Source organism: Tamandua tetradactyla, chromosome 7, assembly GCF_023851605.1.
Source record: "Tamandua tetradactyla isolate mTamTet1 chromosome 7, mTamTet1.pri, whole genome shotgun sequence".
Classification (NCBI taxonomy): Eukaryota; Metazoa; Chordata; class Mammalia; order Pilosa; family Myrmecophagidae; genus Tamandua; species Tamandua tetradactyla.
The window spans coordinates 115563741-115582747 of record NC_135333.1 but is presented as its reverse complement, the minus strand read 5'-3'; the positions used below and the strand labels follow the sequence as shown (position 1 = coordinate 115582747).

General features: G+C 51.9%; 1 long non-coding RNA gene across 1 annotated transcript; it reads right to left on the bottom strand.

Moving 5' to 3' along the window:
* Positions 1–15804: 15804 nt before the first annotated feature.
* On the bottom strand, positions 15805–18580 carry LOC143642469 (uncharacterized). The gene is made up of 3 exons (XR_013155675.1): positions 18212–18580; positions 17569–17623; positions 15805–17142 (listed from the first exon to the last, which is right to left on the bottom strand). It is a non-coding gene; the product is annotated as an uncharacterized LOC143642469 (long non-coding RNA).
* Between the last annotated feature and the right edge of the window lie 427 nt (positions 18581–19007).

Below are 19007 nucleotides of genomic sequence, written 5' to 3'. Positions count from 1 at the left end.
GGGAAATAAGGTGGGTGTGGAAATTAAGTGGGGAGCTGTCTAGTAACTGTTGGGGTGAGGGGGCGGGGGGCTGAGCTCTGTCCATTGGTCTGGAAGCCCAGCTCCAGCTCTGCCCCATCCCCTATCCTAGCACCCAGGCCCAAGTTCGCTGGGGCTGGACTGAGGGGTGCAGGTGGGGGCCTACCGGCCGTGGATCCGGGCTCTGCCTTGCGCCTCCCTCTCTCCCACTCACGTGGCAGTTTGTACTTCATCTTGTTTGCAGGGCGGCTGGGCCTGCTCTCGGGGTTTAATGATCTGTGCCATTATTTATAGCTTTGCGCGCCGAGAAACACACTGAATTTATCGCTTGCTTCTATAAATAACCCTGGCAAACTGGTGCCCAGGGAGGAGAGCGGGAGGGGGAGTGAGAAGCAAAGAAAAGAGAGGTGGGGGTAGGGCAGGGGAGGTCTCTGGATTCTGTCCCCAAAATGAAGTGACGTGTGTGCACGAGCACAGTGGGATTGTGTAAGTGTGGGTGTGTGTCTAAGTGCCAGTTAATATAAAGGGGCAGCGTGGGCCTCTGGGATGAGGGAAATGTTTGTTTGCATGTTTCCGAGGGTGGATGTGAGTTGACTGTGTGTTACTGTATGTGTTTGTCTCTGGTGCCATGTGGATGGCAGTGAGGTTGAAAAAGCACAAAACAGCCTCAAGAAATGGCTGATCTAAAAATGCGTGTCCAATGGAACTGAGAGTAGGGGCCAGGGGAGGGGCCTTGGCCAGAGTCAGGTTTCTTTCTCTAGGTTTGGGGTGACAGAAGACTGCAGTGAGACTGTTTTTCTGGGTGTTTAACAGCAGAGGTGCAAGAGAAAGAGATGAGTCTTGGGGAAGCAGGCTATGCGTGAGTCAGGCTGGACCACAGGGGGTGAGGAGGCCTTAGGTTGGCGCAGGGTGGGCCAGGGTCTCCTGCTCCTGGATCCAGATGGACCCGGGCTCGTGGGCTTGGTGGATGGAGAGGTGGTGGTGGGGGTACACCCCACCTAGCCCTGCTCCTATAAGCACCCTACAGGCAGCACTCCCCATAGGACCTGGACCCAGGTTGCAGATGGCGGGGTGGGGTAGCTCAGATCTGCCTGCACGGGCAAAAGCTGTGGCCTGGTGACTCTGCCATGCCTCCCATAGCAGGGCTTTGCCCCCCTCACATGCCACTTGCTACCACCTCCAGGATGTGTCTGGGGGCTGAGAATCCAAGCACTGTCCTGCCTCCTCCCTCTCCCCCAGCCTGCAGTCTCCTCCTGCTCAGCACATCCACAAGGATAAGGCTGCAGCAGTGATTAGCTCAGGAAAGCACTCTGCATCTCTAATGAGGATATTTGCATATATAACGAAGAACCTTCACAGGTGTTGGCGAAGCAACCCCCCCTCTTTTCCTTTTCTTCTCTCCTGCCAGCTGCCACCCTGACCTGTGGCTCTGGGCAGGGGTGGGGGTGGGGGATCCTTACCCACTCAGGTGACTGAGGGGCTGTGGTGCAGACAAGTCGTGTGTGTATGTGTGGGGGGAGGGAACTCCCTTCTTTGGGTCAAACAATCAAGGTGAAAGCCCATGGTATGGGTGTGCACAGATGGGCCCAGCAACATGTGTGCATGTGAACAGGGGCCTGGGCACACGCACAGAAAGACAGGCACAAGGGCAACACGCCCATCTCTGCTCCAAGTGCAGCACGTGATAATGCATCCGGGTCAGTGCAAGCATGCAGACCACGTCCCAGCTACACCGACACGGACGTGCGGGCACGGGCTGCCAGCAATGCTCCTTCTCACTCTTCACGCCCGGGCACCGACGTGGGCTAGTAAAGGAAAAACGCACCTGCACCCATACATCCCAACAAGGCCCCCTAGCTCCTGCCTTTCCTTTCTCCTTCCGAACCACAGTGTGTTTCTAAAGGAGTCATCAGCCCCTATTTAGGACAGAAAATTCCCCTCCCTTCTTAACTGGCTCATTCAGATATATTAAGCACACAAGGGGCCATTTTCATTAAAAAAAAAAAGCGCACGGGGGACATTTATACCCTAGACTGGTAACATTGAAAGGGAAAAGAAAATGCCAGGACCAAAGCGACAGTAGGGCTGGGGGTGAGGAAGTGGGAGGTGGGAGGTTGGTGTCTAGGGAGGAGCAGAGCCAGGGGCGCTAAAGTCCCTACAAGGTCACTTTCAGGTTATCCCCTACAGCCCCTGACTCTCCAGCTGCAGACCAGCCAATCCCTGGCCCTGCGGCCTCCCCCCGCCCCCCCCCCACCTTCCTGTGGGCCTGCAGAGCCATGCGAACCCCCCACTCTGGCAGCTACCCTCAGATGATGGATGCAGCTGCTCAGCTGTACCTGTTGGGGGACAGGGACTGCGCAGCTCCTAATTACCTCCTTCTCCTGCGAGGGCTGGGGGCTGGGCTGCACGATGGCTCCCCCTCCCTCCACTGGGGCTGGGGCTGCCATCCTGAGCTACAGGCAGGCCTGGGGGCAGACATCCCCTGACTGCTCCAGGGTGAAAGGAGAAGGGGTGTGGGGGCACGGGCCAGGGGTGTGGTGTGAGGGTGAGATTCTGAGAGGCTGACGGAGCGAGCGGAAGCACGCCACAGCCCCAATGTCAGTAACCTACACCAGGAAGGTGGGGTAGGGCTTTGAATAAATGACCTTTCCAAGTCCTTCCCACTAAGGGCAAGATTCAGGTTAAATACAGAAATGTGGAGCTAGAAGTTTGGAAGTCCCTTTAGAAGGCAAACCAGGCCATCCTTTTCCTTCTTGGTGAGTGGCTAACAGCTGCAAGAGAAGTGAGTTGGAATTAGAGTGAGAAGGTTTGAGGTTAGAACTTGGAATGATTTCTTGGAGGGTGGGATTGGATGACACCAGACTGGACATTCGAGGAGCTTGTCACAGCATGGGAGGTTCTGTGTCTGGGCTGGGGGAGAGATGGGATTGTACAGATGGCAGGAATCCATCAGCCTTCTCTACAGGGCACCACGGTCTCAGGGGACAGAAGCATGTACTCAACAGTCCCCCGGTGGAGTGGGATGCGCGGTGGGGTGTGCGCCCCCCAGGCTGGAGGCAGACAATTGGATGGTTACAGAGGAAATGGGTCCTCTACAAAATTTGTTCTGACTCCAAGATCCTAAGAATCCTAAAATTTGGATTCTCCATGGGTTAAAGAAGGGAAAGAGGGAAGGGTGAGTGGAGGGGAGGTACGTGGCACCAGGCATCCTCTCCCTGGGCAGCAGTGCTGAAGTGCCCATGAGAATTACTGATCGCTATTAACCGATCCTGTTGGGCACAGTAATGACAGCTCCGGCAGGATTCAATAGTCACAGTCACCATCGCTTGAGGTCTTTTGGGTGAGGAAAGTGGGAGGGGTTTCTGAGGCCCTGGGCACCCTGGTTCCTAAAGGAGGACAAATAGAGCAGCTGGGCAGGTGGGGCAGGTCCGCCCCCTTACCTCCGTCAGGACCTGTTGTGAAGAGGGTAGTGAGCAGGAAGGCAAGAGGCAGGTGGGCTCCTAGTGCCCCCCTAGGGACCATTCTGAATGCCTCCCCCTCCTGGGCATTTCTGCCAGTCACCCCTCACCTCCAAGTTCACACGGGTCCGGATCGGTTGGACTGTCCTCACCAGCAGTGCCGCCCATGCCCGCCGCCTCACTCCTCATCGTCCCGCCGAGTTCCTCGGTCCTCCGGAGTCCTTGACCTTTCACAGTGCGCAGGGTGTCTTTCGCCACTGGCCTGAGATTTGAGGGAGCTGTCAGGTGGAGAGACATTTACTCTGCCCCAGGGTGTGTGTTTGGGGTGGGGGGGGGTCCCTGCTTCTAGGAGGGCTTTCTCTGTGTCCACGCTGGAGGTGCGGGGCGTGCAGCACGTCTGGGGGAGGCGGCAGCGCTCTTACCCATTCAGGGCGGATTCCGGAGGGAGGCTGAAGGGGCGGGGAGGTGGTGATCCATCATCCCCCCCCAAGGCAGACCTGGGCAATTTTGTGACACCAGGCTCTCCTGGTCTCAGCACCACGTTTAGGTGCACACACACGCGCGTGTACGTGCACACATGCACACACACATGCATGTACACACATGCACGCATGCATGCACGCATGCACACACACACACGCATGCGCACACATGCACCTTCGCTCCTAGAGGCAATGCACACTCCTGCTAACATGTTTGGTGCCTCAGATTTTCTCCCAGTCAGTCTGCCTTGTAAGATGTTTCCAGGGTAAATTTTCTAATAAACCTTGCATGGCCCCCCGTCCTACCGGAGACGTGGCTCCCCACTGTGCAGGAGGTGAAGCTCAGGCTCCCTAGCCAGCTTTCAAGGCCCTCATTGATCTGCTCCCGTCCCGCCTTCCCAGCCTCACCTCCCGTCATCTCTAACAACAGAATCTTCCCAAAGAAAACGGGGTCATGTGCATTTAGGTTTCCTACCCCTGCAGGGACCACCAGGGGAAGTGTCCTCTTCCCATTCACATCTCTCCTGGCTTAGGCCCACTTCCTCCAGGAGGCCTTTCTTGATCACTTCAATTTACAGCCTCTTCTTCCTAAGCATGTAGTGCTCGGCATTCGGAGAATAAGCCTTTTTACAAGTTGGGCACAGAGGGCCCTATCTCCTTGCTTCTGAGCCTCTCAAGGCAGGGGCTATATTTATTCATCTGTATTTCCCTGGTGACTAACTGAAGTAAATAGCTGTGAACCTAGCTCTGGGAAAGAGCATCCATATGAATGAGATTAAGTCCCTGCCCTGACTCTTCCTGGCTGTGTGACCCTTGGCAAACAGCTTGCCCTCTCTGAGCATCAGTTTCCCAATTGTACCATGAAGAGGTTGGCTCTTTCTGCTCTAAGATTCTGTGTTTCTGTGGTGGTGAGAATGTAGACAAACACTGAAATACAGATCAATGCACAGATAACCCTTTCAAAATAGAAGGTAAGGAGGCCAGCAGTGATAAGCAGGTCAATGACAATTAAACCCAAGAACTCGTGAGAGCTTCTCACCAAGGGAGAAAGCAGCAGTCTGGTGTCGAGTCTACGCAAATCCATGGGATCTTGGACTAGTTCCTTTACCTCTTGCACCCTTAGTTTATTTATATGAAAGATGGTGATAATATTATAGGATTTTGGGGGGTATTAGAAAAGATTGAGTATGTGGTATCTTAATTCACAGCACACATCTCAAAGTCTCAGTTGTGTTTGGGCCTTCCTCCATTCCCATCTCTCCTCTTGTAGGCTCTCCTCCGTTTCTTTTCTCCTTAATTATTGCCTGGTGGAGCCCACATTCACATTCGCTCAAATCAGCCCCAGTGGCTTGGCATCGGGTCTGAGTGGGGAGTCTGACCCCAGATGCTAGGAGAGTCTGGGCTGCAGAGGGCTTCAGTGAGTTTCCAGTCACTGACTCTTCTTGGCTGTGTGCTTCTCCTATGCAAATGCTGGGACTGCAGGGATCACGGGACTTCCACCATCTCTGGCTCCCATATTCCCGGGCCCCCTGCCTCCGGGACATCCTGCCCCGCTAAGAGCCTGATCTCTAAGGTCTCTCTCAGCCTGAGAAAGTTCCTTTTGCCTCACTCATCACCCTTCCCTGGGAATGCTGAGGAAGAACTGTACAGGAAGGCCAGGCAAATTCCTAAGAAATGTGAGAAAGGCGGAGTCTTAAATAAGGGGAGACCCCTGTCCCACATTTCGGCCTCTGCTTGTTTTCATTTCCCACATTACTCCTGGGAGAGGGTTGGATGGAGACAACCCCACACCCCTGTGTCTTGGCCTCCAGACGACCTTAGAGGCAGGAAACTTTGCAGGGAGTAGAAGGAGGATTAGAGTGTGTTCCCGGGACCTCAGGGGCTTAGCTGCCCAGCTCCTGCCCAATCTGTGATCTCCAAGGCCCTGAGGTGCATCCAGAGTGGGGAGCAGCTGCTCTGTTTACAGTATGGGCGTGTTATTCCTGCTGACGCCATTCGCCATTCGATCCATGGCTCTGGAGGGAAGAGGGGCTGGACTGTGGGAAAAGCAAGGGAGAGGAAAACAAACTCAGCTTTGGAAGGAGGTGGGTTTGGTGATTTTCCCCTTCCTTGAGGGCAGTTGGGAAGATTCAGTAAACGCAGCACTTTCTCCTGGGGAAGAACAACCCTAGAACTGCAAGCAGGGAAGTCAAGAGGGAGGAATTAAGGGCAGAGAAGGGTCAGCAGTTTGCTGGGGGCTGAAGTTGTTTGGGAGTAAGAGCTGGAGAGATCTAAGAGCAGAAAATCTTCAAATTCGGGATGCTGAGATTGGTTTGGTTGTAAATAGCAGCTTTCGGGTCATTGTGCATCAGTGTGTGAGGGCTCTAGAGGCTGGGGCTGAGTCATGATGTTTCATGTTCATTAGGGGCTGGTCTCTGTAACAGGCCCAGAGAGGGAGGAGGTTTGGGCAAAGTCACACAGCAGTTGCTTCTAACCAGAGACTGGCCTGGGCTTTCTCTTACTCTTAGTTTCCCAGCCACTCTTGACCTGAAATATATATCTATTCTCCTCTCTCCACAATCTCCCAAGCTCTTCCCAACTCTCTTTGCCCTAAATAGTTATCTGTGAACTTTGACCCCAGGAATCTGCTTTGGGGGAGCATTTTGGGAAAACATGATAGAGCCCCATAAAGAACTCAGACAGCTTGCAAATGGCCTGTGCTAAATTGCCCCTTCAAGTGAAAATTAAAGCAAATGTCTGTTTTATAGCCATGTTTTTTTGGGCTACAGCTCTGGTGGGAGTGCAGGCAGCTCAGAGCTGTGAAGTAGAGAGAGGGTGGAGGCCCCACCAGGCCTGGGCTGCCTGGGCAGGTGAATGCATCACTCCACAGAGCGGAAGTTCTCCTGCATCCCTCCCTCCTTGCCCCTTTTCTGTGCAGAGGGAGTGTTGAAACTGTCCTTATCCCGGGGAAGTTCTTCTTAAGGCTTCTTCTCTCATGAAGCGGCTTTGGTGGGTTCTTGTTCTCAGCGCACTCCCTAGAGGGCCCATCGCAGAGGGCCGAGGTCATCCAGACCCGGGTTCTTGACCCAGAATCTGTGAACCGGCAGAGCTTCCCTAGCAGGCCTCTGGGGCTGCTGCTGGGACAAAGGAAGGAAAGTGTCACACATACCCCGCCCCCCGTTTTTTCCAGGAAAGATCCACTTTTTCTATATACTGAGGTTCTGAGTGAGGTTTGTTTATAAAGAGATTTCTTTTTTTAAAAAAATATTTTTATTGAGATACCTTCATGCACCAGTCCATCCAAAGCATACAATCAAGAGCCTATAATATCATCACATAGTTGTTATTCGTCACCATGATCATTTTTAGAACATTTGCATCACTCTATCCCTCCCTCTCCTTGACCACTAGGATTGCAATTTACCCAATTTTTTTTATGCCTTATCACCTTCTTCCATTATTTATTTATTCATTGTACATATTAGTTTTTTTTTTTTTTTTACTCATCTGTCCATACCCTGGATAAAGACAGTCTCAACCACAAGGCTTTCACAATCACACAGTCACACTGTAAAAGCTATATACAACCGTATTCAAGAATCAAGGCTACTGGAGTATAGTTTAACAGTTTCAGTATTTCCTTCTAGCTATTCTAATACACTAGAACCTAAAAAGGGGTATCTATATAGTGTATAAGAATAACCTCCAGAATAAGCTTTCAACTCTATTTGAAATCTTTCAGCCACTGAAACTTTATTTTGCCTCATTCCCCTTTTTGGTTAATAAGGCTTTCTCAATCACATGATGCCAGATCTCAGCTCATCCCTAGGAGTCATGTCCCATGTTGCCAGGGAGATTTACACCCCTGGGAGTCATGTCCCACGTTGGGGGCGGGTGGGGAGCAGGCAGTGAGTTCACCTGCCAAGTTGGTTTAGAGAGAGAGGCCACATCTGAGCAACAGCAGAGGTCCTCTGAGGGTGACTCTTAGGCATAATTATAAGTAGGCTTAGCTTCTCCTTTGCAGTAATAAGTTTCATAAGGGCGAGCCCCAAGATCAAGGGCTTGGCCTACTAAATTGGTTATCGCCACTGCTTGCAAGATTATTAGGAAATCCCATATGGAGAAGTTTAATGGTTCCTCCTTTCTCCCCAGTTCCTCAAGGGGACTTTGAAAATACTTCTTAGATACCTCTTTTTTTTTGCATGGGCAGGCACTGGGAATCAAGCTCGGGTTTCCAGCATGGCAGGCGAGAATTCTGCCCCTGAGCCACCGTTGCACCGCCCTGCGAATACCTTTTTATTCTCTTCCCAAATTACTCTGGGATGTATCAGGACATCAAACTAAGCTGTACAAACCAACAAAATCTCACTCCCTATTCAAGATTCCATGAAATTATGGTGTCCAAATAAATTGAAAAAACAAGTTAAACTAGATAATGTGCTAGCAAATATATAAATTTTGCACTGAATAAGCATCTCTTCTTTTGGTCTCACACAGAAGTTGAAGTTTTTTTTTTTTTTAGAAATCATTCCATTCTACATATGCAATCAGTAATTCTTAACATCATCACATAGATGCATGAGAAGTTGAAGTTTTAAAATACAGAAAAATCACCCTTTACCTTGTATCCTGACTTACCTTACTTGTAACCAGATCAGCTTCATCCATGTCTCTAGTTGACGTCTGATCACTTTTTCAATTTTTTAACCAGTTGCTATACAGGGTAATGCTGACGTTCATAGCTTCAGAGCTCTAACTCTGAGTCTCAGGTGTTACACAAACATTCAGAGTTCCAGGGAATGACAAGGTTACACACAAATAGCTCAGCAGCTCAGGATTCAGATACAGCAGTTACAACTCGGGAACAGATGTGGCTGCTGTAAGAACGTACAGTCTAGGAACCTATATAAAGAGATTCTAAGGCAGGGAAAGACTGCAAGAGAAAAAGAGTAAGAGAGGGAGAGAAAGAAAGGAAGGAAGGAAGGAAGTTAGGAAAAGAAGGAAGGGGGAGAAAGAAAGAAAGAAGGAGAGAGTGAGAGTGAGCGGAGAGAGAGAGAGAGAGAGAGAGAGAGAGAGAGAGAGAGAGACAGTGAGCAAACCACTGGTCTACTCTAATTCCTTCATTCTACAAATGAAAAAGTTGAGGCCCAGAGGGAAAGTGTTGAGGGAAGATTCTTGGACTGGGTGGAAGGGAAAAGGAAATCTGGGCTCTATTTCTGAACCAAGTCACTTCCACTTCCCAGCCTCAGTTTCATCATCTGTAAAACCAGACGATCAGATTCATGACCCCCAAGGCCTGTGAAACTTTAGATAAATAAGTATAGAACAATGGCAAAAATAGCCCACTAGCCCAGGTTTATTGACCTCCCCTAGGATATCCCAAGCGCTAGGTGTTGTGCATTGTCCAGGGCACATCCCATTCAAAACTTAACAAGTGTGTTATTCCCATGAAGATGCTAAGGCACAGAGAAGTTAAATTAACTTGGCCAAGCTCCTTAAAATGAAAATTTCGGGCAGAATTTGAACCCTGGCAAGGCCCTCTCCAAGGCCTGTGTGCTTACCCCTCACTCCCTATTCAAGATTCCATGAAATTATGGTGTCCAAATAAATTGAAAAAACAAGTTAAACTAGATAATGTGCTAGCAAATATATAAATTTTGCACTGAATAAACATCTCTTCTTTTGGTCTCACACAGAAGCTGAAGTTTTAAAACTTTTTCAACTTTTCCCTAACCCCACTCATATGAGGGCTGTATTCAGGCTGCTCAGCGACAGGGTGGGATTCGGTCCTGCTGACCCCTGGGCCACTGCTCTTTCCACTGAATCAGTCCAGGGCAAGGCTGGCCCCAGGTTTTCTGGAGGCTGTTTCACCTGCTGTCCTCAGGGCAGGGAAGCAAGATGCTCAGGTCCACCCTGAGGAAGGGGGCTCTGGGATAGAATGGGGTTTCTTAAAGGCCTCAAAAGGCTGAGAGGAGCTTTTAGATTTGTTATAAGGGACCCTAGAAAGCTATAAGGATTCTTGATCAGGGCAGGAACTGTGCAATATTTTATGAATACCCTTTCTTTCCCTAGCCCAGTTAGGCTGAGCCTGTTGGGGCTCCCCCAGGAGACCGTGCAGTGGGCAGCTGGACTAACCTGGCCTGTAGAGCTTCTCCATGACCCCTCTACCACCCCCAGCCCTGCGCACACATACACACAGTGCCCCTTTCACTCGGTTACCCCAGTCTCTTCTCAGGCTTCATTGCCAGAACTGGATGTTGTATCTGACTTCCTCCTCGTAAGACAATTTATGGCAACATGTCTGAGACTCTGCTTTAATGAAGTTGCAGAAGTAGGTTAATGGGCTGTGGGTGTTTTTCATTCCCCTGCCCCTGCCCCATTTCCACCCCTGGGCAGATGAATGATGCCTCTCTCAGCAAGATGCACAGTCAGGCTGAGATCTGGGGCCTGGACTTATAAGCTCATACTTTCCTTCCTTGGCCTCCCACTCAACTCCCCAGAACCGCTCTCCCGTGCGTCTAGGAAGGTGCTCAGAATGTCCAGCCCAATCCCTCCTGCTGTAGCTGTGGCCCAGAAGATGTTCTAAAGTTTGTCCAAAGGATAGGAGGAAGTCATGTTTGAGTGGTAAAGAGGTAGAAGCCTGGAAAAGAAGGAAGCTAGAGTTATGGAGAATGAATTTCTTTTGGAACGGAGTGATGTGGCGGTAGAAGCTCAGCAGGTGTGGACCCAGAGAATGCTGCAAGCTGATGCTGGCATTTTGGGGGAAGGACTGTTTCTGGGAGTCTCCCCAGTTCTTGGCTCTTCCTTTCTATTTTGTTTCCGGGTCCCTGGTACCATATCTGACATATAGTTGTCCTCACAACTGGTTGCTCAGTGAATGATGGATATGAATATGAGTGAATCTTCTCTCCTATCTGCATCTCTGGGGGCTAGAGCTTATTCTAAAACTTGCTCACCTCTGAAATGTCCCTCAGCCTGGGTCCTGCTTGGGAAACCCACCTGTTGGGGTTTGAATCATGACTCCCACAGAAGCCATGTTCAAGTTCTAATCCCTGGTCCTGTGGGTGTGAATCCACTTGCAAATAGGACCTTTGAAGATGTTATTATTAGTTAAGGTGTGAACTCATTTGTGAATAGGATCTTCGAAGATCCCACTTACATGAGGCCAAGTTGAATCAAGTCAAGTCTTAGCCCATATGACTAGAGTCCTTATAAGCAAAGGAAATGTGGATCCAGTCAGGCAGCAGAAGCCAGAATTCAGCAGAAATCAGAGGAGCAGAAGCAAGGAGAGGGAGAAGACCAGGTGACAGAGGAATGCTGAAATGCTGCAGACTCTGGGAGAAAGCATGGTTTGTTGAGAACTCAATTTTGGACTTCTTGCCTCCAAAATCATGAAACAATAAATTCCTGTGGTATAAGCCAACCCATTGGGTGATATTTGTCATAGCAACTCTGGAAAACTAAGACACTTCCTTTCTCACCTCTCTGCCCAATCCTTGCTCCACACTCCCCACTCTCAGGACGCTTTCCATGATCATACAGTTGAAACAATTCTCTCTTTACGTGCTTGGTTCCAAGATGAGGGTCTCTCATCCTCTAAGACCAGGATCTCCAAAGAGAAAGGTCTGTACCTTTTCCCTCTGGATTCTCCCCTGCCTCAGCAACACTCAGGGCAGGTCTCTAAAAATGAGGTGGGAGCTCAGACTTGGTTGTGTGGGGAATACACCCAGGAAGACCATTATGGGCCCCTGGGAGGATCATCCTGCTGCTGGTGCTGCCCTGCCTGGTCCTTCCTCCCTACAGAAAGCCAGGATCCTGCTAGACAAGTCCTACAGCCACTCCCAGGGGAGCACGGATCCCTCTTTACTCCCAGCCCCTTGCTGCCAACAAGTGAGGCTGTAGGCCAAAGTTTTGGACCCAGATACCCAAGTGGGACAGACGAAGGCCTCACTTCCCTGCAACCTCAGATGACCCCTTTCTGGGCACCTGGCCCACCTCTGTCTTTCCTTCTCCAAGTCCCCTAGCTTTCCTTTACAGCTGTAGCTCCCTCCTCTCTTCTGGGTCTAGATAGTTGCACAGGCTTATGGCCTTCTAGAGTAACCCTTTAGAACCCCCAGAGCAACCCTACCGTTTAGCCCAGAAAAATCCCACAGGAATCTCCAGGGCAATTAGGCAGAAATACCCCATATTCTACAACAGTATCCAGAATGTGCAATGCTACTCCAAAACTCCTAAAGAAACAACCAGAATGACTAGTCCAGGGAGTGCTACAGCACCACCCAAGCATCGCACAGGAACGTCAGCACAGACCCTCCACAGGGACACCAAACTCTTCCCAGCTGGTCCTGTAGCTTCCTCGTGCTTCCCGGAGCCAAACAAGACATCTTTCTTAAAGACTCTAAAATCCTTGATGGACCTTGCTCTCCAACGAGCTTCGCTGTGTTGTAGGGAAGGTCTGGGGTTCAGGGCACAGAGTGCAAGCATGGAGAACTTCCTCTGGGTTGGGTGAGGGTTCCAGTTTTTCTACCATCTCATCAAAATGTCCAAAAAGCTCAAACAAGAAATCTAGGGGTTAGACCTTGGGAAACTCGGCCTAAATTGGTTGGGTTAAGTTTTATTCAGAGATAGGTAAGCAGAAAGAGGATGTAACTTCTCTTTGGCTTAGTCTCATCGGAGGGCCCCTCTCACCTGAGATGCTGGTATCTGCGAGGACAACAAGGTCATTGGCATCTAAAGGGCAGGGGAACCCAGAGGCCACGATGGTTTACACAGGATGTGATAATCCTGGGGCTTCTGTGGAAATTTCCACTGGTAGAGAGGAGGTAGGCTTCTGGGTTCCCACAGTCACAGGCACACACACAGGGTGGGTGGGAGGTGGGGTAGGTGATGGTGGGAGGGTTAGGAAACAGCAGTTCAGAGGCAGGACACATAAGCCCATTCCTCTAGTCTGAAAAGAAAGCAACTCAAGCCCAGGATCTGACTTGGGAATAGCTGGAGAGAGAAACCAGGAAAAGTGGAACCAAGAATTCCAAATCAGGGAGGGCTTCATGGGGGAGGAGAGTGGGCAGCAGGACTGGGAAAGAATGGAGAAGGCTGGGGAGGGTCCTAGGTGGGGACTCTGTGGCTCTCACAGTGAGCAGTGGGCAAGGATTACTTTTGGCTACAAGGTAGATTTACCTGGCTAGGCTGAGAGTTCAGCCTACAGAGTCACCAGAAATTGGAATCTGTTGGTGTAAAATTCTGAGAACAAAAGAGTGTGGACATGGAGTAAGGAGGCTTAGGGGCTCATCCCAGGCTGTGCCTTTAAGCCTTAAGCTTGGGCAATTCACATACACTTCTAAGTGTTTTCTTTCTCTAATATGTAAAGAAGAAATACGGACCATTGATCATACTTGATTTTTTTTTTTTTTTTTTTTAAAGGAAAGACAGAGAGAAGGAAGGAAGGTAGGAAGAAAGGGAAACATTTTTTAAACATTTTCTTGTTTTATTGTATTCTGTTTCTCCGTTTTTGTTACATGGGCTGGGGCAGGGAATCGAACCGAGGTCCTCCGGCATAGCAGGCAAGCACTTTGCCCGCTGAGCCACCGCGGCCCGCCCCCATACTTGATTTTTTAAAAAGCTTCTCCAGTGGGTGAGAAAAACACTTGGGAGGAGGCTATACAGGCCCATGATTTAATAGATTTCAGCCGTGTCAGTGCCTTCCTGGGACTTGAGAAGTCAAGATCGGGCGGAACGAGGACAGCATTCCAGTCCCAGCTCTGCCACCAGCCAGTCCTTTCTACAGGTCTCAGTTTTCCTATCCGTAAAACAAGAGGAGCTGCATTTGACTGAGCTCTCAGGGTCCCTCCCTCATCGGATATTTAGTTAATAATTTTCCAAGTCCTTACAAAAATCCAATGTGATAATGAATGCCGAGAAGCTTTGCCCACTGTAAAGCAAGCCCAGTGGGCGGGGTTGAGGGGTCCCTGGGGGACTGGGTGCTTTGAGATGGGCTTTCGCCGTGGTCTGTCTAGGTTCAGATCCTTTGAAGGGAAATGCCAAGGGCCGCGATTATGTTGGCTCCACCCCTTTCCCGCAGCCACGCCAGCGCCGGCAGCATTCCCTTCCCCCTTCCCAGTCTATCCTCAGGCTCTGGGGACCAAGCCCGGCTCGGATGAGGGTGGGGGCTCCCAGGGGCAGGGGCAGGGGGGGTGGGAGCCTCCTTTCCGAGGGGCTCTGAGCTGGAGCACAGCAATTACGCGGGAGGATTTATGTCCCTTTGCCTTTAATCGGAAACTCCGTGTCAAGAAGAAAAATCTGCACTGTCCTCCGGCCCGGCTTCCTGCTTTATCATTATTATTGGAGGAAGGTTGATTTGGAAACTTAAAGAAAAGTGGGGTTGGGGGTGGGAGCCACCAGGGAAGGGGAGGTGTGGGTCAGAAGGATGACCTGCCTGCTGTCTGTACTGGTTTGTCACAAGAAGGGGACAAAGGGTGGGGCAGGGACTGGTGGTCCTGGAGAGCAAGTGAGAAAGGATTGGGGGGTCATGGAAAGAAGAGGGACCAGGGGCTGGAGGTTACTAGGAAGGGGGAGGGAATGGTGGGCAACTAGAGGGGACAGTCAAGGGCTGAGGAGATAAGGGGATAGGGCAGAAGAGAGCTAGGGGTCATGGCAGAGGGAAGGGGCAGTCAGGGGTTGGAGGGACACTGTAGGTGGGAGGGAGAGGGTAGAAAAACCAGAAGGGACGGCCAGGAGCTCTCCAAGGGATGCTGTGGAAGAGAAGGAGAGTGTGAGGTCACCAGAGGGGACAGACAGCTGGACACTGAGGGGACATGGGGTGGCGGGAAGAAGACTGGGAATTCATGGAAGGGAAGAGGCACCCAGGGGGAATGGGGAGCGCCCTGTTGAGGGAGGGATAGCCAGAGGCCAGGGTTCATTGGTGGGGTTGGGCCGGGGCTCTGGGCCTGTGGCTTCCACCTGTAACCACAGAGGCTGCTCCTCCCCTGACCCACCCAGGATCTGTTTCTCCTGGCTGGAGGGTTCTGGCTTCCCACAAAGCCCCAGATTTCCACCTTCCACTTTGGGAGCCGCTTCTCTGGGGGCTGGGGGGATAGCAGCTGGAACTACACTGAGGGGCCTCAAGTCGGGAACTGGAACAGAAGCGTCGAGGGAAGGGTAGGCCCTGCACTCTGGGGCGTGGGAGGGACCAGGGAGAGAAGAGCCACAGTCCAATTCAGCCAGCTGCCCTGACGACCCCAAATATTTAGAAGTCCCCCTTAATGCCTTACCTGTTATCCTTCCTGCTGCCAGGAATTCCTGTTGATGTGTGGAAAGGGAATCAGCTCTGGGCTTAGGCCTGGGTTTGAATCCCATCTCTAGCACTAAAGACCTGTGCAAACCCCTCTGAATCTGTTTTTGTATCTGTAACATGGTGACAGTAATAACTACATGGCAGGGTTCCTGTCAGGATTCGAGATAATCAGGCAAAGTAGCCAGCCCAGATTAGGCCTTCTAAACTGCCCATCTGGGGGTGGCACCCATGGTACACAACCCCTTTCATCTACAAAGCACTGATTGATTCTCTATGCATTTCCACATTTGATGCTCATGACAACTTAAGGAGGGAGCTTGGGTAGGTGTCATTTTTCTCCCCTTAGCCATGGGAGGCCATGGCACAGAGCAGCCGAGTGATTCACCCAAGGCCACAGAACGAATCGCCGGGGCAACCAGGTGAGACAGCCCCATAGTATCTTCTGAGAGGCTTGAAGGGCTTCCCTCGGGTCTCTTCCCTCCGTCCTTGCCCCAAGGGTCCCACACCCAGGCTCTTGTCCTGGGACTTGGGATCGAAGTTAGGGTGCTCAGTGGAATGTCTCCACTTCTGATCCTCTTCGTCCATCCATGTCCACCTCATGCACCTCCTCCCCAGCCCAACTAAGGTTTTATGGCCGTGTATGAGCAATTTCTGTCCATAAATCACCGGAGATCTACAACCGGGCAAATATTAGGGACCCCAGCGAAGGTTGTAAGAGGCAAATTTTATTGCTGCTGAAAGAAGGCACATTAGACAGCCAGTGGTGACCCACCTTCCCTCTCGCTTGGCGGCTGGGCAGTGACAGCATGGCCTGGGGTTCTGCTGGAAAAAGCCACTGCGAAGCTGAGCGTGTGCCGGCACCCAGGGGAGCGCCGGTGGTGGGCAGTGATCAGAGGGTGGGCCTCTGTTCCTGAGGGAGCAATGCTGGTGGGGGATGGGAAGGGGGAGGGGGCTGAAGGAGGCCAGAGGCCAGAGGCTGGCTTGGACGGAGCACCCTCTCCAAACCCGAGTGGGAGGACGCTGAGTTCCAGCTCCTGCCTTGGAGCTAGAACAAGGAGTGGATTCACAGGACAGAAACAGATTGAAATGAGACCCCCGCAAAGGGTTTTCCCACACTGGCCAGAGGAGGAAGCCGCAGCCTTGCCTTTCCCAAGAAGTCTTTAAAAATTGGATCTGAACCAAAGGGGCCCCTGCCCAGAGGCAAAGGGCTGGACCAAATGACCTCTTACACTCCGGGGTCCCAGGCCCTGGTGACGCTGGGAGGAAGCCATCCTCGGCCTCCTCTCCCACTCCGTCCCAGGCCCGTGGGCCCCAGGCCGCCTGCCCTGAGCAGGCCCAGGGCACGGGAGAGCGGCTGAGGGGTGAGGAATCTCCTTGACTTGCAGCATCTGGTGAGAAGATGTCCCGGGGAATCCTCGCTCCTGATTTAAGCAGCTCCGACAGCTTTATGGCGCCTCCTCAAGTGAGCCCCCAACGTTGGCCGTTTAACTTTTTAGCGTCGTTTAACGCTTAGGCTCGGGTGGACGGGCAGGCCCCTCGGCCCCAGAGGCAGCGGCACTAAATCAGGACACTCTGAGGCCCCGATAAATAATTTTTACAGGGCACGCAGCCCATAGATCACCAGTGGGGGTGGGGGGAGAGCAGCTGTGATATTTCAACTGATTGTCATATGTGACTACCCCGCGCTCCGACTCCAGCCGTCCACATGGCAGCCAGCTTCATCACCACGGTCCACTCTGGGGGCTCCACTCAAGGCAGGGGGAGGCCGAGTCGGGTCACGGTGCCTCAAGACTGCCAGCAAGTGACCCATTTTGCCTCCCAATTCCTGGGAATGGCGTGATTTGGTCAACTCGCCGTTGTCCGCCCTCCGTGGGTGCCCCAACCCACACCTCTTCTGTGCTGGGAGAAGAGAAGGCTGGGGGCAGGATGGGAAGAGAGAAAGGGAAAGAACGTTTAGTAACCAACAGGTCACTTTTCAGGTCACCTTGCTTGTTCCCTCGACCTCCTCCAAACCTGAGGACCCTGGTGAGAAGGGCACCGGGCAAGCAGCCAGAGGGAGCCCACCTGCAGCCCCGCCCTCAGTGCTGGAGGGCACGTGCTAGGGTCGGGGAGACTAGACACTGGGCACCACCCCCCTGTGCCATTTACCTCTAGTGAAAGAGACAACGCAGCAAAGAGACAGGAAGGAGACCGTGGAAGGAGAGGAGGCAGAGAGAAGCAGTGCAGAACAGAACGACTAGGAAGGGAATAAAAAGGGATGGGAAACGGAAGTTGGAAAGACACAGGCAGACTCAGAGAAAGAGAGGGAGACGAAGGCAAGGAGAGACAGACAGAAACTCACCCGGAAAACACACTCCAAAGATGGGTTTGCAGGGAAGAAGGTCTTTTCCGAAACCCTGGTACCAAGCAAGAGCAATGGCGGGGGGTGGGAGGATGGACAGGCTCAGGGAAGAGCAGCGCTGTGCCAGGAGGTCCCACTTGTGCCCTGAGGGCATCCTCCACCTGGCTCCGGGCCCGTTTCCCTGCACCCGCTTCACGCTGCTCTCCCCACCTTCACCCCGCCCCTCAGTGCCCTTGCCCTGTCCCCTCATCTATAAGATCCTGGAATTTGCGGGGACACTTAATCCATATGGAGCTGATTCATTCCCATCTAAATCATCTCCATGAGCTTCCCTAAGAGCCCTCTGATGTGCCAGCCACCATTCCTCTCCCCAGGCGACAGCGGGCTGGGGGCTGCCAGTAAACAAACCCCAGCCACTGCCCATCCATTGTGGCAACGTACATCAAGCCAGCTGAGACCATTTCTCTCTCCAGCCCTGCTCCCCAACTCATCCAATCCATCCATCCGTCTGTCTGTCCTCCTGTCTGCCCTCTCCTTCTCATGCCTCTCTAGTAGAACTGCTACCCCTCTGCCTTGTCTTGGGTAAGATCTTGAGGGGTCATCTCAGCCATCCCCCTGCCTTCAGACAGGAGACTTGCCTCACCCCTGGCTCAGCAAAAGAAGGTTCAAGATGCGCCTTCAAGTCTGATGATTTTGCTGTACAGCACAGACAACTCATTTCTGCAGGGAAGTTCTTTTTTCTGTCTCATTTGTGTGCTTGAGCTCTACATGTCACGTGACTGAATGGGAATGAGAGTAAGATTATGGGATACTGTACAAGCACGAGAGCCTCCATATTTGTCATATCTACCTCTATGGGTCAATGTGGTATGGAGCTGTGAGACCAAGGAAAATGGCCCTTCCTTCCTTCATCACCCCTCTCAGAGCCCAGCACATGACGGGTGCTCCTTCCCACCCATGCTCTTCCTGCCCAGTTCCAGTGAGTCCAGTGGCCTCACACACAGCCTGGGGAGGTTTTCAGTAAAATGACCCCATGGGCCTGACTGCAGGATTCAGGAAGGCCACTTCTAGCCTGGTAGGGTTTGCAGGAAACTAAGGAAAAGTCTCTCATCTCTATCCTCCCACCCAACCCTATTAACCCAGGCCTGGGAGTGCAGCTTGCCCAGACAACTCATTACCACTGGTAAGGAGGAGGATGAGCAGCAGGTGCTGTTGGGGTCTTCCCTAGCACATCCTGGGGGAAACCCTTATGTGTGCATGCACTGATAAAGAGAGAGTGTGGGGTGGCATTGCTGCTCCCAGTCTCAGCTGTATGCGTGATGGCCCTTCCCCTCTCAGGTTCTTTATCTCAGCCTGGGAGTGGTCATTCTGATAGGGCTGAGGTCTGCCTGCCTCTCAGAAGAAGAGATGGGAGCAGTTCTTCTGGTCCTATCTTGGTT